The 27,843-nt window shown below is 40.7% G+C and overlaps 1 protein-coding gene across 1 annotated transcript in view; it reads right to left on the bottom strand.

Moving 5' to 3' along the window:
- The window catches only part of LOC121458946 (PTB domain-containing engulfment adapter protein 1-like), a 222,299-nt gene extending 209,205 nt beyond the window's left edge, over positions 1-13,094 (bottom strand). The window contains exon 1 of the mRNA XM_041668381.1: positions 12,929-13,094. The gene's annotated coding sequence lies outside the window, so the exon portion shown is untranslated. The remainder of the gene's footprint in view (positions 1-12,928) is intronic.
- Between the last annotated feature and the right edge of the window lie 14,749 nt (positions 13,095-27,843).

Here is a 27,843-nt window from a genome sequence, read left to right as displayed (position 1 = left end):
ACAGGTGCCAGGAAAATCCTAAAAGAAGGACAAATTAATAAGGGGGGATAGATTATATTTTGTTTGATTATTTAAAGAGAAAAAGACCCTAGAAATTCAATTTACAATACTTAATCTCTTCCTCACTTTACATCTACTGTAAGGTGATACAGAGAAAGAAAGACAGAGAGAGGAAGAGAGGGAAGAGAGAAAGAGAGAGAGAGAGAGAGAGAGAGAGAGAGAGAGAGAGTGTGTGTGTGTGTGTGTGTGTGTTTTAAAAACAAGACAGAAGACCAAGTGGCCTGGAAGTCTTTTTCCCCCCAGGGTAGCCCAGCCTGGCCTCAGATTTGGGGCAACCCTCCTATCAAAACTTCCTGCATGCAGGAATTGCAGATGTGAGCTGTCATGCCCACCCCATATTGTATTTACTACTAAATTTTCCAAAATAAGTCATGAGATTCACTTTAAAGCCTTCATTCCAATGAGCAGTTAATTGTTTCAAAAACCATAAGAATGTAGCCCGCTTTTAAACCAGAAAACATGCTCACCAGAGAGCACATCTGTTCTGCAATCATAAATGGAGGCCCCAAAACATTCATAGGACAATAGCTTCTAACAGAACAATAATCCTGAGGATGGTAGCATGTTTTATTCTAGGCTCCCTACAGCAAGCTTCCTAGTGTGTGGCTTCCTTAGTTGCTTGGAGTGAAGGTCATGATCTCATGGGTGAAGCATCTTAAGCATGTTTATTGCATTCTTATGCAAAACACTGAGATGAATGTCTCAATGCCAGCATGGCAGGAGGTCCCAGACTTTGAATGTTGGCATCAGTAACTGCCCCTCTGATGTCTCTCTCCTTTTCCTTGGGTATTCAGGTTATTAGCTACGTTTCTCTGGGACCTACATGTTTCTAGTATCCATGCTGGTACCGGCCCTAATATAGTAATAGCCTTGCCATTGTTTCAGTTACTGCCTGTTTACAGCAGCTTCTCAGCATCTGTATGACTGCTAGCCACAGTCTCACCCACTGATTTCCCTGCTCTGCGCCACCTACACAACCTTTTCTACTTTCTTTTTCTCACATACCCTTATTCACAACAAGCCTGACCATTTGTGACTCTTGCCTTTTATTTGAGCCTCTTAGGTTTTTTATAGTTTTGCTTGCCTTCATTCTCTGCTTAAACTATTTGGGTAAATACTTCAGCTTGGAAGGACATTGACAAAGTAGTATGTATTTTATTCTTGTGCTTGCCACTTCTCAGCTTGGGGTGAATCCTATCACTTTTATACAGCCAAAGGTTGTTTTCGTACTCTGAGACAGCATGCTACAAGAAAATGGTATAAATATTTCTAAGTTAAGTCATCAAAAACCTAAGTAAAAAACTGGAGAGATAAGCCAGCATCTATAAGAACATATTGCATCTCCAAAGGGCCTGAAATCTGTTCTCAGAAACTGCAACATCAGCTGGCTCACAACTGCCTGTACCTCCAGCTGCACATGATTGCACATGATCTGATGGAATCCTCTGACCTTTGCAGGCCCTGGAACACAAGGGGCAAACATTCACACAGATACATCCAAGCACCAGAACCAAATTCCTAAGTCAAGAAAATAATTCAGTTACTAATGACTGTAGTGAGTTAGGGGGTTGGAAAACTCGCGTTAAAGAAAAAGATTATTCGTAATATGAAAAATGGGCCAGAGAGATGACTCAGCGAGTAAACTTCTTGTTCTTCTAGCCTGAAGAAGTGAGCTCCATACCTAGAGCTCACAAAAAGGTGAAAGGTGAGAACTAACATCACACAGTTGTAGTCTGATCTATACGAGTGATCTTGTTTGTACACCCACATTCATACACACGTACTGTGAGGGACCCGGGTGGGTGGAGGAAGAGGGGATAATAGAAACATGATGCACATGTAAGGAGGAAAGCAAGGCCAACTACATTCAGGATCACAGTAGGTACTAGCCACTCTTTTGCGGTACGGAAGAAACACTGGGCTCAAGCCCAAAGGTAACAGAAAACTGGGAAATAGCGGGAAGGGGAAGAATAGAAGACAAATAACAAAGCAGCATCCCAGCCACCAGTTATAGAGACCGTGGGTAAGCGGATCTCACAGGGCTCCTGTTAGATGCAGCCAGAGCCACCAGACATCATCTTGCAGATGTGCAGTAAGAAACCCAGCTGTCTACTCGGATGTGACCGCTGTAGCTGCTCAGCTGAGCTAGCAAGATTCTTGCTAAGTCTAGACAGTGCAGCAGAGAATCCCAGAGGCCAAAGCTCACAAGTGCCTGACTGCTGTCTGGTAAACGAATTCTGTGTTATCTCCTTTAACATAAAACCTCAGTATAGATCTATACTCTAAAGCCTCTGTGGATGGGTCTCCAGTTCACAGTTTTAATTTCATTCCTGTAAGATTTATGTGTTACATAAATACTTACAAGTCAGCTTTAAGATGAGATGATTTTAAATTACTCAAACCAGGAGCTGGGATTGGTTTAATCTTTTATGTGTAATAAATATTATCAGTATACTAAAGATACTCCACAACCAATGAATAGTGGTATAATTTTGCAAACTGATTATAGATTATGAATTTATATTTTAAATTAATTTATTCTTTACTGATTAACTCTGAGCCTACTAGATTATTCCTCATTTTGCTTACCCCCTAATTTTTTAGTTCAAATTAAATATTATTAATAAAATGATGCATGTATTTGCTACATTGAGGTTATTGTAATATTTAATAACTGAAAACATTTTTATAGATGAATGGCACTATTATGCAAAATGTTTACAGAACACGTGTATAATAATCATTTAGAAACTGTTTGCACGAAAAACTACCAACTCCTTGTTCGGGCCCTAGAAAAAGTAACTAGAAAGGATGAAAGCCTAGCGTCTGAGTTACCTACTTACTACTGCAGCAGACACATTAAGAATTCAAGGAGCATGGAGATAGACAATGTGTTAAACATGCAATCACAATGGATTCCAGGAACAGCAAACTCACCCAAGGCAGACCACCACCCAGCTGAGGCTGCACCCTGAAGCAGAAGAAACGACCCAAACCAACCAGACTGATCCTGTTCCTAGATGATAGCCGTAGGGACCTGTTTAGACTACCTTGCAGAACCACCTTGTAGAATTTAACAGCAATTAAGACTGCACCTTGACCAGGATGCTTAATTATGCATAATTAAGTATCCCTAAGAAGGATTTAGGGGTTCCTGGACCTCGGTTATGGCTATTCTCAGTTGTCAACTTGTCTATATCTGGAATGAACTATAATCCAGAAATGTAGGGCACAGCTTTAATCCAGATTTTAAGGCAGAAAGACGCCCCTTTAGTCTGGGCCACACCTCCTGCTGGAAGCCTCTCTATGGACAGTAGAAGCAGGAAGCTTCCTTCTTCTTTGCCCTCTTGTCCCCTCCTTGTCAGCACATCCATCCCTTCACTGGCACTGGAGCCTAGTGCTTGGGGATTCCAGCATCTACAGAAGACCGGCTGAGACACACTGCCCCATGGGACGGAGCAACTGTAGCTTCTTAGACTTTCCATTCACAGCTATCCATTGGGGGATTAGTCGGCAACAGGCTGCAAGTCATTCCAGTAAATTCCATAGATAGATAGAAAGATAGATAGATAGATAGATAGATAGATAGATAGATAGATAGATAGATAGACATTGACTAACACATCCTCTTTATTTGTTTCTGTCAGTGTGGCCATATTGATTAGGTCTCTCTCCACTCTGCCTTTCCTCAATCTTCGTCTCTCTAGTTGCCATATTGGAGCAGGTGCCTGTTGAGACAGCTGCAGCTTCTGCCTAAAATTCTGATGAGACAGGTATCTAACTTAACAACTGAGTCATTGTTTCTAGCATGATTGCTTATATAATTACGATTCCACTTACTCAAATTTTGGTTTTAAGTAATTGGAAATTATACCAACGTTAAAAATGAACTGACAATTCACATATTTAATAGGAAAGAAAGGCACACACATTTGTGGATGTATGTGTGTTCTGGGGAGAGGCAAACTATAAGACACGTGATTAAAATAGCAGTATCCAAAATTGAATAACTGAAGGTTAAATAACGTTGGTTATTAAAGTTCTTTGAAGTTATATGAATAAGCCCAGGTTTAAACAGGGTGGGAGGCCAGTGCTAAGTCCTGGGAGGATGGAAGAAGGAACACACAGAAGCAAAAGTGGTCACATGAGGTCGGTAAAGAACGTTAATAAAGTTTCAGTATTGCCCTCAGATTAGATGATGACTGGACAAGAACAGAGTCCTACATGCAGTCTCTTTTCCCCCAATAGTATTTCCAAGTTAAAGAGATTCTATAATTGCCTTCCCTCTTGGGAGACAGCTCCAGACGAAGCCACTCCATGAAAAGGATGGTCACAGGAGAGGCTGGAGAACTCAGCTTCCAAATTCTGTCATGTTGTTCTTTGAGTCCAAGGTTGTCAGACTTTAGAGGCTGGGATATTATTTTCTGAGCCCCAACACCCCGTCCTTTGGATTTGAAGGTAGTATAGATCTATTGAGGAGTACATGAAGTTGTATTTATCGATCACCTCAAATGAATATGTTTAAATACCTTCTTATTTACACACTTTAAAAGTAAAATAACCCCTTCAATTTCAAGAAATCAAACATCGATAAATTTTGAAATAATAAAACAGATGGATCCCTCAAAATTACCAAGCCAGGCAAAAAGAAGAAAAAGACTACAGATAGGGCACTATATTATAGCATATGTACTTTAAACAGAAGTGAAAGGTCCCCATTAAAAAGAAAAATATTGCTAGCCAGACAATTGTCTTTCCCAATGCAATTAATGCTCTGACAAAGATAAATACTTTTAATTTGCATATACCCAGATTAAACATAAATGTTTAATAAAAAGAACAACCTCCTCCTCATGACTCCAATTATATGTTGCTTGGATCTAGAGAAATAGAAAGATGATAGCTATGACAGATGATCACTTTTTAAAAAATGATTCAGTTAAAATTCCTTAAATCTTACATGTAATTAAAGATTGCCATCATAAACATAAAGGCTAAGAGAAACATCTCTAAGGGCTGCTAAATCATTCTCATGGCTTCATGCTGCCAAGCCTTCTCTAGTGTTCATTTGAAATAGGGAGACTTTGTCTAAAAAACATACTGCTTCCCCTTGCTTCTACCCCCTCAACATCCTCTTCATTATCCCTCAGAAAAGTGCCAAGTCCTACAGCAAGATCTGCCTCTTACCAATATGCTCAGAACTACAAAAGAATGCGTGGTATTCAATAAATATTCCCCCGCTTCAACCACAGCAGAGTCCACTTCTCTGTCGATTCATACTTTAAACACGTATTTTTCAAAGGGAGAAAAGGTGAAGATTGCAAAGTTACAACGATGTAGCTGAAAGTCATTGTGGCAAACAAAAGCACACACTAGATCAATAATATCCCATCTAAAACAGTTTTTTAAAACTTTTTCCACTATTCTGGGGATTTTTTTTCCAAACTGATCATAAATTTCTTAAGAATGCTTACTTAAGCAACCAAGCCTATGAAAAACCCTTATTATAAATGGAAGATCAGTTCTTCCTTTAAAATGATTGAAGATGATACTGGTCACATGACATTCCTTACTCAGCTATTAAAATTTTTCAACTAATATTTAGAGTTCATTAGAAGAAAAACTTGTAACTCCTACAAATGCAAAATAATAGTTCTTCTTGCGATAAAGCAATTCTACTTAATAAATCCGAAGTACCCATTGACTTCTATCAGAGGTAGCAACTGAATCATTCCAAAAACGTTTACTTACTCAAATTTTGACCTTTTTAATATTTTATTAAATTGTACTTCAAGAGAATGCTCTGGGTAAAGCAGTTTCTTACTAATTACACTAAGGAACTGCATATAGCACAGGAATAAATAACTTTGAAAGTAATTTTGTTATACAGTTTGTTCTTCATAATAAGTCAGACTTTCTCGGTAACTATGTGTATTGCCAGTGATGATCGGTATTTATACCAGAAGACAAAGTTACAATTACGAGAGTGCACCAGTACGTTTTTATCCATGTGTTTAATATTAAATATAAGTTCTTTTTTTATTTTTTATTTTTTTTCTTTTTTAAATTTATTTATTTATTAAGGATTTCTGCCTCGTCCCCACAACCGCTTCCCATTTCCCTCCCCCTCCCCCGATCAAGTCCCCCTCCCTCATCTGCTCGAAGAGCAATCAGGGTTCCCTGACCTGTGGGAAGCCCAAGGACTGCCCACCTCTATCCAGGTCTTGTAAGGTGAGCATTCAAACTGCCTAGGCTCCCACAAAGCCAGTACGTGCAGTAGGATCAAAAACCCACTGCAATTGTTCTTGAATTCTCAGTATTCCTCATTGTCCGCTATGTTCAGCTAGTCCGGATTTATCCCATGCTTTTTCAGACCTAGGCCAGCTGGCCTTGGTGAGATCCCAATAGAACATCCCCATTGTCTTAGTGTGTGGGTGCACCCCTCGTGGTCCTGAGTTCCTTGCTCGTGCTCCGTCTCCTTCTGCTCCTGATTTGGACCTTGAGATTTCTGTCCGGTGCTCCCGTGTGGGTCTCTGTCTCTGTCTCCTTTCATCGCCTGATGAAGGTTAATATTCCTGAGGATGCCTATGTGTTTGTCTTTGGATTCACCTTATTTAGCTTCTCTAGGAACATGAATTATAAGCTCACTGTCCTTTATTTATGGCTAGAAACCAAATATGAGTGAGTACATCCCATGTTCCTCTTTTTGGGTCTGGCTTACCTCACTCAGGATAGTGTTTTCTATTTCCATCCATTTGTATGCAAAATTCAAGAAGTCCTTGTTTTTTACTGCTGAGTAATACTCTAATATGTATATATTCCATACTTTCTTCATCCATTCTTCCGTTGAAGGGCATCTAGGTTGTTTCCAGGTTCTGGCTATTACAAACAATGCTGCCATGAACATAGTTGAGCATATACTTTTGTTGTATGATAGGGCCTCTCTTGGGTATATTCCCAAGAGTGGTATTGCTGGATCCAGGGGTAGGTTGATCCCGAATTTCCTGAGAAACCGAAACACTGCTTTCCAGAGTGGTTGCACAAGTTTGCATTCTGAAGCTTTATTTATCTTTGCAATACAGTACAGAATACTGGAAGTGGCCACAAGAGTTCAAGAGTTAGTCATCCTCTGTGAAGGGAAGCCATCTTTGTAAATTATTCTAAGCATGGAATGTTGGAGCATAAAACCAATTTCAAGATACAGGTACACCACTTCAATGAAAACAGAAACATGGCATTTATCCTCCTACACAATATGTGAGCCAATATACTATGTTCTTATTCAAAAACTAAAAACCACGCATGGTTAGTATCACTAGAGTGGCTGAGAACATTTCCTAAGGTATAAAACAGACAGAAGCCAATAACAAATAGCAAATAACAATCTGAAAGCAGCGAGACTTCCTCTGGAAGAGAAATGTTCAGTTATTCTCTTTGAAAGTAAAGGTCTGACTCAATTTAGTATCTCTGCTGCTTGAAAGCAGAGCAATTTCTATGTTCAAAGTTTATGCCATTTTTCTTCCTCCAATTTGAATACATTTAGGCTCCCATAGGAACAAATGTAACCTTCCTGATCTATAAATGCATAAACCAGACACAGTTAAATCCACCAACACCGAGTACATTAGAGACCAGGGCTAACAGCAGCCATGTCGCTGGCTTCTGTAACTGTCTTGAACTCATTATTATGTTCAAACAAATAACTTTTTTTATCCTTTAGAGATTTTGGAAGATAGAGCGCAATATTGCAGCTCAAATGAAAAACTAATCAGTCTAAGTAAAATTTACATTAAAAAGTCATCATTTCCATTCTACCGTGGGGGGGGGGAAAGACTCTGAAAGACAAGATTGTAGCGCGAATTCTAATCGGTCTTAATAATAAAAACCCAGAGTCAGATATTAGGGGGCAAAAGCTGAAAGATCAGAGCAGAGCAGCCAGCCACTAGTTCTTCCGTCTATGAAAGCCTCAGAGCGAATGGGTTATCTTGTCTCTACAAGTCCTCAGACTTGAGCTCCTGTCTCCACTTTCCTGATAATCCTCTCTCTACCCAGCCTTATCCCCTTCTGTCTCCACCTCCCTAGTGCTGGTATTAAAGGCCTGTGACTCCCAAAAACTCAGATTAAAGGTGTGAGCTATCACCACCTGGCTCTGATTCTCTCTTAGCTGGCCTTGAACTCTAGAGATCCACCCGCCTCTGCTTCCTCAGTGCTTCGATTAAAGGTGTGCGCCACCACTGCCTGGTCTGTGTGGCTAACTGGTGGTTAGCTCCTCACTCTGATCTTCAGGCAAGGTTTATTTGCTAAAGAACAAGCAAAATATCACCATAGAAGACACAGACATTTTTTTATTAAAATTACCATAATCTATCCTAAGAAACTCCTTTGTTCAGCAAAAGTTTCTCTAGTGTTCTTCTGACGACTACACCAATATTACTTCATTCCATATATACTTGCTTTTGCTACATCCATTATTCGTGATAATGTGAAATCTAATAGGAAAGACTATGGATTTTACAGAGATGAGCTGTCTTTCTTTAAGTCATTTATCATTCTTATTCCGTTTGCTCTGTTCCATTGACCTATTCACCTTAAAGATTTGAGCTAAACATTCATGAATACTACATACTACAATGAAATACACTACATACTACTCAAAACAGGTATATGCTTCGCTGTCAATGTGCATCCTACCAGCTGAAAGTAAAATTAACCATTTCACAAAGTTTCATGCATCACCAACTAACAAGTTCGTGAATGATAAATATTCAAACAGACAATAAACTAACACATAAGAACCAATGAAGCCGAGCTCAGTGCTGAAATCTTAACACAGAACTAATTATGTTCATATTCAACACATAACAAATACTAGAATGAGTCAATCCCTCATTGGCTCCAAATCTCTCATAGAAAGAACCCTTACAGAAATTGTCGTGACTCTCAATAATCAGTCCCTCAAATGCTGCATCCAAGAAAAGAGAACTGGCGTGGTGGCTCACATCTGGAATTCCAAAACTCAAGAGACCGAGTGAAGTGGTAGATAGCCAACCTTAACTCCATAAATCGTGACTTAGAAGCCACTACGGGCTACAGGGTTACATACTTGCTCCGAATCGGCAAATATTATAATATGCAAATTATTGAACAGTTGAGCAAGCACAACTTTGCAAATATCTTTGTGAACATTTCCCAAAGGAAAAACATCACCTAGGCTTAAAGACAAAAACATGTTTTTATTTTTTTTTTATATTTTTATTTTTTTTTTTGGTTTTTCGAGACAGGGTTTCTCTGTGGCTTTGGAGCCTGTCCCGGAACTAGCTCTGTAGACCAGGCTGGTCTCGAACTCACAGAGATCCGCCTGCCTCTGCCTCCCAAGTGCTGGGATTAAAGGCGTGTGCCACCATCGCCCGGCAAAAACGTGTTTTTAATATAAAGAATAAAGCAAAAACAGTGAGTTTACTGGTTATTCTGTACCGTTTAACAAAATAACCCAGACTTTAACGTAACAAAATTTCACTCAGCGTCTTCAAAAGATGAAAATCAGAGAATGAAGGGGCCTGGGACATCCTATACTTCTAGGCCTGACGGACATGCAGCTCTCACACCCGTCTGCCTGATAAGTGTAGCTCGCATGCCTCATCCAAGAAGACTCTTTTTTCAGATTATTTATTACAGGGATCCACAGTGGGTCAAAATGCTGAGAATTAATGACATGAGGCATCCAATCCCAAATGAAACACATTTCCAGCATAACTCACACAGTTAAGGCTCAGGGAGAACTGTGTTAGAAAAGATAGAAAGACCGTAAGAACCAGAGAACCAGGACGTCAAGTCTAGGTGGGGAACTGTAGACATGACAGAAAAGCTGTACCCAGGAAATCTCAGCAATGTTAGTCCCCTAACAAGATCGGCACAGTGACAATACCAGCTCATGTGTCCACATGGATTTGTACATTTCACAAGGTTCCAACCCCTAGATGGAGAGCTACAGTCCACCTGTGGCTGCTCAGGGCTGAAAGACTGGATCCCTGATAGGTTACTCTATCCCAAGTGGTCATCCTAAACACATCTGCATAGCAGTAACACTGAAGGGAACCAGTAGGGTGTTTTTGTGGAGTGTGTGTGTAACATATGTATATACATATACATGCAACAGTAATAATTTAAAGAGATGAATTTGAGACGATGTAAACAGAGGTACAGAAGATGTTAATGAAGCGAGGGGGTTAAAAATGATGTAAAAAATCTCAAAAACATTAAAAATGAAAAATTTGTCATTAAACTATAGCTATGAATAAAATGCAAAAAATTAATTTTAAAATGTACCAACATATTATGCGTGTACAAAAAGATCTAAATGTCCCATAAACTCGGTTGACTTGAGTGAGAAAGCTCATGACCTTTAGGACTGAAAGCTCTTAACATCATTTCATTTCTTTAATGAGCTTGGAACTGTGTAAAGGAAAGTTTCTTTACTTTGCAAGTGGAAAAACTGAAGTCACAGTCAGGAAAGATATTTTACCCAGGATGATTCATAAAGTCAATCTCAGAGAGAAGGGTGATATTTACAACCTCAAACTCCCACTGCCAGAAGAAATAGCAACCACAGTTCATCTCCCAGGCTCACAATAGTAGGCCCACCTCACTGGGTAACAAAAATGAGAGACAGACGACCAAACAGAAGCGATGTCAACACAGAAAGCGTCAGAACTGCAAATAAGACACCTAGTGCCTGGCTAGCCTGCAATCAGAAAGTGGTGTGTGCGTGTGTGAAACACTGAGATGCCCCGATTTGTACGTCTTCAGGTAAGAGAAGGAGATCTGTTTATTCTGGTGACTTCTGAAACACAAGAAAGAAATACTAGATGAACTTTCCACTTTAATTCCATGACCCCACATTCCAGGAGAGTTGAAAATAATTGAATTATTTAATTTAGGTGGAAAACCAGCTGCTCGGAACCGGTTTTGAGTTCTCACTGGCCAGGAGAACAAAGACAAAAGGTCAAGGTCAAAGGACTGAACTTGTTGCTAACAACGGGCTTCTGGAGGAGACTTGGTAATAGTGTAAGCACAAGCAAAGCATCATCAGCGAGGGCACCATAGCTAGTAGAGAGAAAGAATGAAGTGTCCCACGTCCCGCCTCCACGCCTGCTTGTGATACTCAACTGCATTCTAGGCTTAGCTATTTTTTTTCCAAGAAGACTCCCAATCATCTAAATTTTTCCTTTCAAAAGAAACCCCTTATTTCAGAAGCAGTACCGCCACCAACCCATTCCAATTATTCCCTGCAACTTTCCCAGTCTCTTTCAGGCCTGGCTACCGAGCTTAGTATAGCTTGGCTGCCCGCCAGATTCCTCTCTTCTTTCCTTGTCGGTCGTAAAAACTTGGAACACGCTCCTGGACAGCTCAAGGAGAGCATTTAATAATGCAGAGGAGCAATACCTTAGCAAGACCGTTGTTTCCAGAAAAGCTTGCAGTCAGTCACCAGCGTCTGAACTCTCCCAACAGGCGGGTTTTCTAGCAAGGCTATTTGTTTACAAGGGGGAAGGAGGGAAAGGCTGGCAGAGCAAGCAGGCCATTTGCAAATCTGAAAATTTTCCAATTCTTTTCAGGGTTTTCCCACTTCTCGCCATTCACTCTGTCTTCCAATCTGCTCTTTTACGACCTGATCGCCCATATGGACGACATAAAACCATCGGTATCCTGGCCTCTGCAAAACCTAGAATGAATAGGGGAGCTAGAACTGGCACTGTCTGGAAAGTTTTCGTTCTTAAACATTGGTGCAACATCTTTAAAAGAAGGCACAGAATAAATGTATTACACCTTCCTCACCGACATTATGTTGTCAAACTTACAGACTGATACAATAGAGGTAAATTTCTAAGTACAAACGAAGAATAGCTCCGTCGAGAAACATTAAGGCGGGAGGGGGGTATCTTGTCAGCCCACACTTGGGAGTTTCCCCAACACCAGCTATGTCTTCCTTGCTCTACCTTGGCACGCTATTTCTAGCTGCAGCGTCCAGCTTCCTGTTCAAGTCCCATTCAACATTGTAAACACATTCCAAGAAAACTAGACTGCCCAGAGCTCCCTCCTCACACAGGGAAGTCAGGCCAGCAACTCGAGGAGAGAGAGAACCAGCTGGACTGTCTTCTGAGCGAGGTCGTGAGCAAGGCCACTACCGGGAGTTGAACCCGAGCAAGCAAGCTTGCCAAGCCAGGTCCGACTAACGCAACGCCCGCAGAAGCGGGGATCTGAAACGCCCAGCCAAAGGGCAGTTGCGTGGACACCGCCCCAGACTGGGGGCCCTGACCGCGTGGGGCTTTAAAGTATCTACGGCCCGGTCACGAGCTTCTTGCCTCCCCGCCCCCGGCCCACATTTTCCCAGCGACCCAACAAAAGCGAGACCAGGCTGGACGAAGTTGGCTCTCTCGGGTCTCCTCGCTGACCCAGCGATGCCTCCGCTCGCTGGGCAGCGCCTGCTCAACGCACCCGCAGCGGGATGGTCAAGCGCCCCACCGCTCGCTCCCGGCCCCGCGCGGCATCCAGGCGAAGTTTCCCCCCCGAGGGGCCAGCGGGGGGCTGCGGCGGGAAGGCGCAGCGCGGGGGACCCAGGGCTCCCCCACCTCCCTCCAGCACTGCCCCCGCCTGCAGCAACAGGTCCCAGCCTCCTCCCCCGCCCGCCCGCCGACTCCCCGTGCCTTTGGGGTCCGGATCTGTGCAACCTGCGGGCAGCCGCAGCCCCGCGCCCTCCCCACCCTCCCCTCTGACCGCGCCCGTTTCCCGGGCTCTGTTCCCGGTCCCGCGCCACCTGGCCGGAGCTGCCCGGACCCAGACGGACGGACGGACGGACGCGTAGGCTTCCTACCCTGGCTCCGCAGAGGGATGCGGCCGCTCGGCTGGGGGCAGGCACGGGAACTCCGGGGACCTTGGCCCGCGGTCCCGCGTCCGTGGAGGACGAGGAAACTTTGTGGACGTCTACACGGCGCTGGTCCCGGGACTCACGGGCTCCGGTCCCCTCCCTCCGTCTCCTAATCTGCCGAAGCCTGAACTGGCGCTGGCGGCGGCCCGGGCTGGGTCGGGACTTCCAGTCGCTGGGGCTGGGATCGCGGGGCTCCCCCTCTCGGCCAGAAGAAAACTCCTATTGCGCACTTGGTCCGCTCTCCTAGGGACCTTGATGGGATTTTCTGCAGCACCGGGAAACTGTCTTGACTTTTAAAGGCAGACCTGGAGGGTAATAGGTGTAGAAAGAAAAAAAAACCGGTCCCCAGGAGGGATGGCCTTACCGGGTTCTTAATCCAAACGGAGCGAACACGCGGCCCCGCCCCACTCACACAGCGCCGTTTCCTTTTGAACCTCCTTCCAAAGATGCTGTTTCTTAAGAATTTAAAACACCTCCCTGGTCTAACAAGGAGGTAAGTGCCACAGGAAGGGTCTAAATATGAGTGAGGTATGCCCTCTCTGAGCCTCAGTCAGGAAATACTGTCGCTGCTGAGCTGACTACACTTTTTCTTTTATAAATATTCTTTTCTCGTTTAAACTCAGCCAGGATCTTTGCTCGTTATCCCTTCCATCCCACCCCCTAGAAAGAAGCAACAGGAAAATTGCCTCAAAAACCACGTTGTGTTTATTTGCGGCCTTCCTATGCTTACCTCAGAATTCAGAACTTCTCTGTGGGGTTGGAGGGATAACACAGCAAACCATTCTTAATGAGGCCGGTACTCTGAATGGGAAAATAATAAAAACGTGTTGTCAGAGGAAAGACCCTGGCTACAGAGATAAACCCCGTTCTATGAACACGTGGAAAGTGTCAGAACATGTCCTTAACCTCTTCGTTTTCCTCTGCTCGCTTTCAAGAGGATTTTTAATCCCTCCCTTCCTCTACTCCAAGCTGAGATTTTCCTGCCTTCACAGATCCAACTCCTCTGGAGCTCCTGAAGCTACAACCCATATTCCCACTCTCAGTAAGAGGCCTCTTTCTAGCCTCCTCCTTAGTCCCTGGCTGAAACGATTTCCCGGAGATCTGAGATAGTCCTGCCTCTAAATCTGTGTTCCCTGTCTATGAGGGAACAAATTGTGACTGAAACGATATACACCATTGGACGGATGGATGGAAACGCTTGAATCGCCACAATTGTCCCTATCCAACCGCTGCACACAGTGCTCAAAATTGTTTGCTTCTGCATTTTCTCATAATAAATCTCGACGTTAGTTATTTCTTAGTTATTTTTATAGTCTAACTTACAGTATGAACTTCTTTATGAAATGGCTTGAAGACAAAAAAAAGATTTCAAGGATGTCAGAACCTTTATTATTTACTGATTTATTTATTTTTGACTTTTCAAGACAGGGTTTCTCTGTGTAGCTTTAGAGCCTGTCCTGGAACTAGCTCTGTAGACCAAGCTGGCCTGGAACTCACAGAGATCTACCTGCCTCTGCTTTCTGAGGGCTGGGATTAAAGGCGTGCGCCACCACGGCCCGGCTAAAAGTAAGTCTTTAACAGCACTAAAACAAAGAAGAACAAAACTTTGAATCAGATTTACCAGAAGGAAGACAAGGGAAAAGGTTGTGGATGCCTGGCAGGTGACAACCACTAAATAGTACCTGATTCTACCCATCAAATTACCTCAGAGTTCCAGCTGAATATCTTTCTGTTCTTCATGTTGCCTGCAGTCACTCATAAAAAACTGAGCAGCCTTTAGATGCAGCCATTCATAGAAAACTGAGCAGCTTTCTATTAATTTTAAATTTAATGCTCCTGCTCAGGCCAGGTTTCGTGGTTTTTTTTTTTTTCTTTCTTTCTTTTTTTTCAGCGAATAAAAAGAGAGTTGACCAATTCCTACTGACTGGTGCTGGAGGCCATGTCACACCCCTGTAGTTTCAACACTCTGGGGCTGAAGCTAGAGGCCAATTTCTGATAATCACACTCTGACAGGATTTACCACCACCTAGACAACAAGCTTCTGGGTGTGTCTGTAAGGGCCTTTCTAGAGAAGACTACCTGAGGAGTGAGGGCCCACGCTGATTCCTCGAGCTGGGGCCCCTGTTCAGGACAAAGAGAAAGGTGAGAAAACGAGCTGAGCACCTGCTAGCTAGTCCCTTGCTTCCTGGTTAAGGACACCAGACCAGCCTACTTGCAGCGCTGCTGAGGTATGGTAGAGACGGTAGGAAGGCTGTACCAGCTGCTACTGTGATGGACTGTAGCTTCAAACTGGGAGAAAAGAAACTCTTTCTTCCTTAAGTTCCCTTTGTTAGGGTATTTGTAGCAGCAGAACATAACTAATACAATCAAGTTTGCCGCCATTAAATTGAAAATTACCTCTTATTTTTGATTAACAAGTACCATTTCACCAAAAAAAAACCACAAAAACACAAAAATAGGCTGATTATTTAGCTCTATGTTCCTGCAAATGTGTTTTTTAAAAGTCGCTGATCGCTCTTTCGGAAAGGAAATAAACACCAAGATGGCATGAAAATCGCATGGTGGTTTGAAAGAAAATGGCCCCCAAAAGAAATGGCTCTCCTAGGAACTGTGACTTTGCTGGAGTAGATGTGGCCTTGGTTGGAGGAAGTGTGTCACTGTGGGTGAAGGCTGTGAGGTCTCCTTAGCTCAGTGTTTGCTCAGTGAGACACTCCGTCTACTTCCTGTGGCCTGCACATCAACAGGCAGCAATTCATTCTCTCCCTTTCTGCTTGCATGCCGCCATGCTCCCCACTATAACGGCAATGGACTAAACCTCGGAAAATGTAAGCCACCATCTCAATCAAACGTTTCTCTTTGTAGGAGTTGCCATAGTCATGTTGTCTCTGCACAGCAATAGAGACCTGAACTAAGACAAAAATCTTAGACTGGGCCTCATTTGGAAGAGGGAACAATGCGCCAAGTGCAGCAAAGGCCAAATACCCTTGTGATTCCTAGGGCATTCAAGAATGGCCATTGTTAACAGTTGCTCCACACTCCATGGCTTTCCTGAGGTCACTGAGATACTCCAGGAAATATCAACCCTGAAATGGAGTGTCCTATAATTTCTCCTCTGTCTTTTTTCTGCTTGTCAAGCATGTCACCAAAGTTATCACACACACACACACACACACACACACACACACATCCTTTTCACTTTCTTTTATTGTATAAGGTTTTTTCCATCCATCCCCACAAAATAATAACTAGGTGTCCAATGCCACACACCACATACATGATTCACTCATAACCCAGTCATTTTAGAATCCAGCCCAATACAGATCAAATCATATGGAAGATGGAACTTGAAAAATGCTCCCTTCCCAGGTGGAAAACAGCCAGTTTCTCGCTCTGGTCAAGCCAGGAAAACCTGTGAATTCACCCTCAGTTCCCAGCATTTACAGGGCTTGCTTAGGAAGAGCCATTTTGCCTGAAAGTGTGATATAAGATACCATCGAGCTTCTTCATTTATCTATTACAGTATTCAGTCAGTTGAACGTTATTAATCACCTCAGGCTTTAATCATTGAAAATATCTATTTTGCCTATAATTCTCTTCCATTGTCTCTTCTTCCATCCAAAGTTCATGTTCTTTCCAGTTTATATTTTCATCAGTTGATCTTTGGAATCAATCTCTTTTCTTATCACATCGTTCTCCTCCTACCTTTGACCCTGCCCCTACCTCTTCTTACATATTAATCTTACATATCACATTAACACATTTCATTATCCATTTTCTTCCTTCGATCCAGGAAAAGGTTGCTTTTCCATCCTGAAAGCACCTGACTTCTGCACCCATTCTCACACCTCTGTCTCCCACCTGTGAAATCACTACTTGATAGTGTCCCAGTTTTTGTGTGGAACTACAGAGCACTTAGCACTTGCAAAACGGGAGGAGGAAGAAGGAGAGAGAACAGGTCTGGATGCACAGTCACCATTCTGGTCAGTTCAGGAGGATTCTAGACTGAAATAAGAGAGTATCATTTGTGAAATGCCACCACCCAGACCTCTCGCCAGGGAAGGCGTGGCTTTATGGCTAGGATTGGTGTCCTCAGACTGCATTCCTGCCACAGTGTTCGCGGGGTTATGAAATTTGCTCTAAGCAGTGGTACGTTTGTGAGAAACTTCTGGTTTTAGAAAGCATTTTGCTACCATACTTCAAATGCCAAAATACACCCAAACGGAAATCTATTTGTATGTATAATTGGTTAAACTTTCATCAATGGAGTAGAACATAAATAACAAAGTGATTTTTGATAAATAAAAGTTTATTTGAAAATGAGAGTTTTCAGTCTCTCATTAGAATAATTAGTCCATCATTTTCGTCAGAACTCTATCTCCCAATTTATCTCCACCTGGTGAAAGGAGCTGAGAGGAAAGCAGAGCAAAGCAAGGCACCTACATGCCTCAGATTGACATCGTGCGATCTAGGAAAATTTCATCATGCTTTAAAATGCGAAGGTGACATTGGCTCCGATCACAACTAAAAAAAAAACCCGTTCTCTGGGTATCTTTTCATTTCTGTTTTAAAATAATTCTTGGGCGTCTCTGTAAGAGGCAATCTGTGTAAGGATTTTGAGAACAGAGAAGTCTTGTTGGTTCTGAATCAACAGTCTCTCTCTGGTCAACAATTTGAGAATGCAGAGATACGTGCTATCAGCCGATGGAAACTGGCTGCCTTACAAAGGGTGTGACTGCAAACACCATTGTTCAGTTAAAAATGAAAGTTGCCTGGAGCAATTCACAACCACACAAATCCTTTACATCAACTGACTGTAAGGATGATCTCTTTGCCACGTAATAGAGAATTGCTAAAGGTCTTTATGTGAACTCTGAAGTCTGCAAACACAAGATATTTGAATATCCGCACATTACAAAGTGAAGAATAGAATATATTTTCTTACCAATTAATTAAATGTAATTATTTTTACTAGATTTTTTATTTAGTTCTATGAGTTTGGGTAAGAATTAATAAAATGTAAATAAACATGGGTTCGTAATTAAAGTCTCAAATCTCTTACAGTTTAAATTTCATTTATTGAATTAAGTTTCAATTATTGTAAAGGTGAAATTTAGGCTAGTATTTTTTTTAAAGAAAAAAGTAAAATGAAGTTTTGAGACGGGCTCTATAATGAAGCATCTTGACCTATATTTGTGCATTTTTCAGGGGGAAAGGGAGCATGGGGGAACTTGGGATCTCCTACTATCAATTTCTCCTTTTTTATCTGTAATTGTTTTCTCATTTATAAAACAGAGTTGTCAAAGTTGAATTAATACACGTAAAAGGCCTAATCGAGTCTAGCAAATAAATATAAAATAATTGTAAAGCAAAACAGAAAAGCAAAACAAAACAAACACCTCTTTGGGTGCAATAATGCAATTTGTCTGGAATCTAGATCATTGTGAAGAAAAGTAAAAGGAAACAGAATCTGCAGTTAAAATGAATACAACCACCGAGGGCCCAGAAAGACCCAAGTGGTTAAGAGCACTGGCTGCTCTTCCAAAGGACCTGCGTTTGGTTTGCAGCAACTAAATATAGAAGTTTATAGGCATTTGAAACTCCAGCTCCAGGGGATCCAACACCTTCTTCTGGCCTCCTTAGGCACCTGCACACTTGTGGTTTACAGAACACCAGCATATACATCTAAAATTAAATTTAAAATAAAAAAATAGTTTTTTTTTCTTTAAAAAAAACTAATGGATATTTTTATCAAGAGTGAAAATGTTTGCCTGAATATTCATTTTTATTCTAACCAGTCTCCAACATTTATTCAGAAATTTTACCGATTTCCTACCAATGTCCTTTTTTGATTTCAAACTGTCTCAGTTTGTCTTAGTCTCTTCTAATCTGTGACAGTTCCTGGTCTTCCTTTGCCATTCATAGCATTGACACCTTTGAAGGACAATGGTTGAATATTTTAATATTGAGTATGTTTATAGTCAAGTTCAATTTGTCTTCAGTTTTCTCATGGTCACACAGGTCTATGTGTTATGGAAGGAAATTCCATAGAACTGGAGTGTCCTTGTGGCATAAATTGTAAGGATGCATGGTAAGCTTTACTGGTGATGCTAAGATTAAAAGTAATGAAAAACAGTTTTCTCCACTGTGAGGTTAATATTTTCTCTTTGGAATTAATAATTGGGAGACGTACTTTGGAAATATGTAAGTATCCTGTTACCCTTTCAACTTTCCCTCGGTGATTTTAGCATAATTGATAAATCTCTCCTCCAGGAATTATTACTCTAGCATTTAATTACTCTAGAATCTTTTTTATTTTCTTTCACAGATTTTACATTTTTTTTAATGAAATTCTTTGTAAGGAAGAAATGTTCCTTCCTTCAAATCTATACAGTTACCTCTGAAGGTGAGTTTAGCTCAGACATAGAAACACTCTATTTTAAGGAATCAGGCTTGCTTCCTGATAAGAAAAAAGGTGGAGATCAGATTTTCTGGGAAGTTCCATCATCAATCCATTTACAGTCAGGAAAATGAGAGCTTCAAATGCCAGCACTGAGCTGGGCTGAGAGACATGTTGATAAGTAAGCCTGGTCACTAGCCTTAAGGAGCTCATAGTCCCATAGAGGGACACTCACATAGTAAATAAAGTAATAAACATCACAGGTTAGACACTGAAGCAGGAACGCGTTCTTTCATGGTCCAGGCCAGGACATGCGAACAACTTGGGAACTACTCATATTGTCAAAGTGAGGGCTGGATTTTGAAAGAAGATTGAGTCTGTGGAGCTCCAGCAAGACTGAAAAGAGACACGGATGGCCAAATAAATAACATGAAGGCTGAACACCCTGAAAAAAAAAAAAGAAAACAAGATAAAAACAAGAAAACACAAACAGCCTCGTGTGTTGATAATCTGAGAATTTGAACTACTGAGGATCTTACGTAGAATGATTTATCCCGGAGACGGAAAAATCGTGCTGAGGACAGCTGAGGGAGGATAGTGAAGGTATGTGACATCGAATGTGGAGATGACAATTAAGGGAGCCGTGTTCTCTTATTATCTTACTCTATATCCTCAATACGAGAGGGAGCAGAAAAGACACATCTTAAGGGGTATAGCCATCCGATGACGTGTTCTCACAGTTGTAAAGTTTTGATTTATGTCTGTAAGGTTTGAGTCCTGAGCATAGTTTATTGCCTGAAATGTTTAGTACCTGAAATTTTGTGTCATTGGGAATTCAAATACTGCTGACACTTGAGAAGGGTCAATGCCATTGAATGACTACAAAGAAATCTAGATTTTTGTAACCAACGATTTTGTCTAACTCTGCTCACCAACTAGCATTGTATGTTTTCATATCCCTTGCTCGTTTTAATAAAAGTGAAATAACAAAGGTGCCTCTTGGCACCTGTTTCATCGACATATTTAGGAATACAGCTAAACAGGAATTATTTTTAATTACTTTCTCAATATCTAAGCCTATTTCTTTTTTTTTTTTTTTTTTTTGATTTTTCGAGACAGGGTTTCTCCGTAGCTTTTGGTTCCTGTCCTGGAACTAGCTCTTGTAGACCAGGCTGGCCTCGAACTCACAGAGATCCGCCTGCCTCTGCCTCCCGAGTGCTGGGATTAAAGGCGTGCGCCACCACCGCCCGGCTTCTAAGCCTATTTCTTAAGAACATTATAAGTTGTGAAAGTGAAGCCAATTGCTGAAAGAACCATGAATATGAATATCATTAAGGAGTACAAAAGAAAGGCAAGCAAAGAATGGAAGAACATTCTAGTTAGTACTGAAGCATATGGAGTCTCAGTAAAACAATGTCTAAGAGAGCTTAGATTAGATAAAAAATATATTTTTTTCAGATATCATCTAGATATAAGAGAAAATCATAATCAATGTGAATAAGCTACGTGCCATTATGGCAAACTAGCAACAGTTTGATCTTTTGAGTATTTTTTATAAAAAAAACCATTAGATTCCTTTATATATAATATAAAAATATATTAGCTTATACAGACATTCCTTAAAGACACTGTAGAAACTATGTAGCACTCAGAAACTTGGTAAAGAGTAAATTGTGTATTCAAACCAGCTTATCTGAAGATAATTTAGTGTAGAGATTATTTTTGCAACATGGACAGACGTTAAGGAAATTAAAGAACCCAGTTACTCCCTAGAAAAATACTTTGGGAAGACATTATCACGACTAGAAAGACAGGAAATGCATCTCAGAAAAGGGGAGGGTAACCATGGAGGAGGAAGCCTGACAGGAATTCCAAGCTTCAGCAATCATAGCGGATAGGGAAGAACAGGACTGGCAGGAGCAAGGACTGGAAATGGGAATTGATAGCACTCTCTCCCACATCCCCATCACCTGATGCCAGTTCCCCTTTGATCTAAATCAGTCAGTATACAGATGTGGAGTAAAGGGGGCTAGAGCGATGGCTTGGCTGTCCAGAACACTGGCTGCTCTTCTAGAAGACAAGGATTTGATACCCAGAACCCATACGGCAGCTCAGACTGTCTGTAAGTCCAGTTCCAGGGGTTGAGATGCCCTCCTTTAGATTCCATAGACCCCAGGCCTGCACATGGTGCCCAAACACACATGCAGGCAATACATAGGCACAAAATAAAATATTTTTAAAATATAGAGATTAAATCCAGAGGAGTAAACTAAAGATATTCAACATATTTTTTAAAATTTATTTTTTAGGTGTATGTATGAATGCTTATATAAGTTTATTTTACCATGTACTTGCCTTGTTCCTATGATGCCCAGAATAAAGCATTGGATTCCCTGAAATTTGAGTTACAGATAATTGTAAGCCACCATGTGAATCAAGGAGTCAAACCTAGGTCCTATACAATAGCAACAAGTTCTTTTAACTGCTGGCCCATCTTTTCAGCCCCAAGTCAACACACTTTAGTTAGAATTTTGTTGTTGAACTATAGATTTGTCTGTATTTAGATTACTCTTTATCGGAATGTACCTCTTCTTAATGCTTAAAGTTACGTTTTCTGTGTGATTTTTTTTTTATTTCTTTTTGATTTTAATACAATGCCTCATGAATGCTGGCCTCAAACTCACTGTGCAGTTGAGGATGACCTTGTATTTCTGGTCCTCCTACCGTAATCTCCCCATTGTTGGAATCACAAGCCTGTCCACCAAGCCCGGTTTTATGTTGTGCTAGGAAGGAACCACATCCAGGACTTCGCTAGAGCTAGGCAAGCACTCTAGCAAGTAAAAAACATTGCTATGGAGAAACCCTGTCTCGGAAAAAAAAAAAAAAAAACATTGCTGACCTGATTAAAGAAGTTTGAGTCACACAAATCCCCTTTCTTGGGATGTACCGCACTTGAGGAAATTCAGAATGTGCAATGTCAAGCATGCTTTATCAGTCTCAAAAGAATATTGCAGTTTTTGGAAAGAAAGAATATGGAAAGATGGAGCAATGTTTGCGAAAGTATTTTATGTCAAACTTATAAAACAGGATATGAAATAAAATACAAAATGGATGCAGTTACAGGTTGAAGACCTTTAGTTCCCACTGGGCATCATGAATTTAACATTCAAAGAAATACTTTTTAAAGTATGGGAGATATTTAGAAGAATTATTTACAGACTGCTGAAACATCAGACCCACTTAGATGGTAACAGTAGAAGAGGTTTTTTCTGAGATGGATCTTGAAAACATATTCACAAAACAACCTATAAACATTTGTCTTCATAGCCACATGTGTGTGTGTTGCCCATCACTGAGAAGACACAGATAACTACAGAAAATCACAACTGTTCAAAATGAAGTTGTGGAGCCCAATCCCAGTGGCATATCTACAAACAACTGCTAGCTTGCTTGTATTTTTAAAAGATTTATTAATTTTTTATTTTATGCGTATTTTTACCCCGCATTTGTCTGAGCACCACATTCCCGAAAAGGCCAGAAGAGGGCCTCAGATCCCCTAAAACTGGAGTTACAGATGGTTGCCAACTACCATGTGGGTTTTGGGAATCCAATCCACGTCTTCCGGAAGAGCAATCTGTGTTCTTTACTTCCTAGCCATCTCCCCAGACCCTCTTCTAGAATTCCTGAAGTTATGTTTTGCATGTTAAAGGTCAAAGTTGGAAAAACTAAGGAACTGGAGGAGAGAAGAGTGATAATCTAGCATCATTTCCCCTTGCCCTGAACATCGAAAGGCCTCAGTGTAAGATTCCAACTTCCAGAAGAGCTCAGGATCATTGGGGCTGGCGAGAGCACCTACCCAAAGCAGAAGACATGCGTAGTTCTCTCTTTGCAGCAGAAACCGACTCTCCATGAGCCTCGCCCTCCCGAGGAGCTGGATTCCCAGAGAGACTTTCTTTTAGGAGCGCATTCTAGTCGGCCTTGAGAGTACACCAGTACCACGCCCTCGCTTTCGGTTTCCCTCTAGCTTTAGGTTTCTACCACAACAGGGCAGCAGAAAGGATCTCGCTCATAATTCCATTAAGGAAATGTCAAAGAGAATTAAGCTCACAAGTTATTCAATAATAATGGTCATTACTTTTCAAAAAGTTCAGTGATGGATGAAATTAAAATCATCATAATGCTGCTTATTGATATTTTATCAAAGATAAAAGGATTTTTCAATTCTGAAAAATGACACCCTGTTACACACGAGTCTTTGAGTAAAACAGCATTCGATCTTGCTGGTTTTGTGACTGCTTTACTCCAAAGAATGAGTCCAGGTTCAGAAGAATGAGTTTCCTTCTTCTAGGAATTCACACTTGTGCTACAGGAAGTTTGAACCATGCTCACATAGTGACCCTGGGCAGAGAAGTGAAGCAGAGACTCACCAAGTCACTGTGGTCCAGACTGTGACTTACCTGTAGCATGCTAAATAGTGACATGTGGGTTTCAGAGTGTTTGTTCCCAGACAACAGTCAACAGAGATAGCATCTGAAAACAGCCAAGAAGTTCACAAGACAAAACAAAACTTTGGTGACATCCATTATCAGAATAAGGGATGAGTGTTTTATATGGATATGTTTTGTAAGGATATGTATAAGAAAAAAATTATTGCTTTAGAGGGATAGAATATGCACCATATAGAGGAATTTTTGAAATGATAACATATTATAAGATTAATAAAATGTAAGGATTTTATAACTCTAATTGACGCAACTATCCTAATCTTTTTCACTTTTTTTGGTCTGTTGTGTTGTTTGAGACAAGTTCTCAATAGGTAGCCCAGGGTGACCTCAAATTCCTGTATAAGTACCTGGAGTGCACAGATTGTATACTAAAGAAACCATTACTGGCTTTTTATATCTTAAATATTGAATATTGCAAAGAATATTACTGAATATTCAATTCAAAATCAAACAACATAAAAAGTATATTTCTAATAAAGAATTAGCAGACAATAAAAGATATAAGAAAAGCAAACAATTACAGAACCCAAAACTAGTCAACATGCAAAGACTAACTGACCTGGGTCCAATTGGGGCATCTATAACACAGCCTCCTTGCCTAAGGCTCAAGGAATACAGACGCATAAGGGGACAGGGAGACTGTACGAACCTGAAGACTGGGATTATTGCTGCATGGACAGCAGATTGCCTTCTGGAAAGGACAGGGAGATTGTTCCATGATCTCTCAACAGTGTGGTTGTGTGCTCAAAATCTGCAAAGATCACACCAGTTGATAACTCAACATGGACGACGGGAAAATTTCACAAGCCCTACCTCTGGATGAAGAGCTATATAGGTAGCTGTCGGCTGCTGGGGGAGGAAAATCAGTTCTGATTTTTCAATAAGAAGACTCAAACCCTAAGTGTTTAGCCCTAAACATATGTAAACTAGGCAAAATTAATTGGATTCAAAAGGTTGTATTGCACTCTCTGTCTATCTCTGTCTCTCTCTCTGTATCTCTCTCTCTCATACACACCTCTCTCTCTCTCTCATGCACACCTCTCTCTCTCTCTCTCTCTCTCTCTCACACACACACACACATACACCTCTCTCTCTCTCTCTCTCTCTCTCTCTCACACACACACACACACATACACCTCTCTCTCTCTCACACACACACACACACACATACACCTCTCTCTCTCTCTCTCACACACACACACACACACACACACACACACATACACCTCTCTCTCACACACACACACACATACACCTCTCTCTCACACACACACACACCTCTCTCTCTCTCTCTCTCTCTCTCTCTCTCTCTCTCTCTCTCTCACACACACACACACACACTACATACACTCCAAACTGTCTAAATTCATTTAGATTCTGTCTTAGTTAAGGTTTCCATGCTGTGAAGAGACCCCCATCTCCACAAGAAACTCTTATAAAGGATCGCGTTTAACTATGGCTGGTTAAGAGTTTCAGAGGTTTAGTCCATTATCATCACGGTAGGAAACAGCAGCGTGCATGCAGACATGGTTGTGGAGTGCTAGTTGAGAGTTCTACATCTGGATCTGCAGGCGGCAGGAAGAGAACGAGACAAACTAGTCTTAGATTTGACCTCAGAGCCCACGACCAAAGACACAGTTCTTCCAACACGGCTGGACTTCCCTTTGAGCATATGGGGCAATTTTCATTCAAACTACCACAGGTGCTCTTATTTTTTTTGCATCTTCTATCTTTTAATGAATTTTCTTTAATTTGCTATTGAGCCATCATATGTATGACATTAAGTTGTAGTATGTGTATTTTTACTTTCAGTTCTGTTTTGATTTTCAAATCTATTATTTATAATTCATGGCTCCAGTTAATTATTGTTAGTTTTTCTTTCTTTCTTCTTTGGTGTCATTCTTTTTCCACTTAATAAAATTAAACATCTGTTTCATAAAGATTCCAGTTTTTCAAAACAAGATACTTTTCCCCCCTTAAAGCTAACACAACAGAATACCTCAGCAATGGAATCTCACTACCTCACCAAGATTGAGGCAGGCTTGCATTCATGAGCAATATTTCTGTAGTTTTTCTCACAGTTTGGAATTTTCATAATATACATGTCTTCTATGTTGCCAGAACATGCAAATTATTTAAAATACATGCAAACAGGCAACTCATGCAATAACAACCACGTGCATATGATTGTACAGATGAATACACACATACACAAACTCCTCTGCATATTTACAAACAAACACACAGACACATAAAGACTCACATGTAGGCACTCACAGTCCTTTGCACATGTATGACCATGTATGTGTATATACATGAATACAAGCATAGGTATGCATGGTTAAAGCATTTCAAAGTTAATTAAGATGGCAGGGATTTAAAAATCATATTGTTTGATAATTTTTTAGACTTTAAATATTAGTGATAAATTATGTAAAAAAAGCAAGTTCTTTGAAATATATTTTAAAAACACTGTGAGAAAGAAGCAAATTGGATGGTTGTAAGAAAAATCATCTTAATTTTATATATTCTTATTCATATTCCTTTTGAGTAGTAGAGAAGCAAAAACATCTAAAACCTTATGAAATGAATAAATCTAATTGAGTACTAACTATGAGAAAGAATAGTTCCCAATGAATGGTTCATAATCTTCTAGAAGTTTAGATCTACATCTGTTGGGAGCAGTGAGCCCTGGATCCTGAATTTCTTGTAAACTTGTTTTCCCCTGATCTGAGAGCCTACAGCTGCTCTGAGCACGAGATCCTCAGGAGTTCCTGATGGCAGGAGAGTGGTTTCTGGTGCGTTTGGCTGGGGCATGGCTATCTCTATATAATCTGCCCCTAAACACAATAAAGAGGGCATTTTGTGGACATTCTTGTTTCAAGGATGACCCATTTCTCTATGTGTGTTTGTGTGTTTCAATATTCAGCCCCTTGCCCAAGGTTCATGAGTACGGATGCTATATGTATCTGAAATGTCAAACCTCATGAAGTCCAAAGAGGAAAGTAGGGGACACGAGGCCAGTAGTTCTTCATTAAAATGTCACCGGTACTCCAGTGACCAGTCTTACTGGTACATCATGGGCATCATTGTCTCTCAATCCAACAAAGTTTTGAAACATTAAGTTCCTTGACTCATGACCAAAATCTCCACAAATTTTATGTGCAAAGACATTACCTTTGTGCATTTGATAAATACCACCACCTGGCCATCTGGAAATAGTGTCTAGATCCAGTTACATGACAAATTGTTTTTTTATATGGTGTTTATGTGTTCAGAGTTTTTATATATTTAAAATAATCTTAATCCCAACAGGAGAGTAATGATGCTATATGGATTAAAGAACCCTTTCCCTCCTTCATCAACCTTCCTTCTATATGACTTGCAAGTTTTAGATGTGCCATATGGTTAGGGTGTTTTACATATTGCATGAAAAGATTCAACACAAAGGGCAATGTTATATTTATGAAAGTTATAATGATCTAGATTTCCATCTCCTCACTTTCCTGATGCAAACTCATTCATCCCCTTATCTAAGACTACATGCCATATATACACATGTTATACTTCATGCTGATGGTTAATTTGTAATAGCATGACTACTGAAAGTAGAAATTTTATTTATTTCACTTTTATATACAATACCACCTAGCACAATAAGCCTAAAACTGAAAGTAAAATAGATTCTGAATGCATAATAGTATCATAAATAAGAAATATTAACTTAATACAGGAAGGTATTATACCTAATTATTTCAAAAGTATTCTCCCTTATAGATATAAAAATCCCAAGGAACTCTATATCTCTTCATTGTTTGAGGGGTTTCCTTCATCAGATTGTGCATAATGAAATCTGAAAGTTAGAAGCACTGTAAACTATCCCTCCAATTTTCTTTGTACACTAGACTATTAAAACAGAATGCATGTTTTCATAAATATTTCATTGCTTATGATCTTTC

The sequence above is a fragment of the Microtus oregoni genome, unplaced genomic scaffold, assembly GCF_018167655.1.
Source record: "Microtus oregoni isolate MIOR12 unplaced genomic scaffold, Mior012 000018F_ref0000195, whole genome shotgun sequence".
In the NCBI taxonomy this organism is placed as follows: Eukaryota; Metazoa; Chordata; class Mammalia; order Rodentia; family Cricetidae; genus Microtus; species Microtus oregoni.
This window is presented reverse-complemented; position numbering and strand designations above follow the sequence as displayed.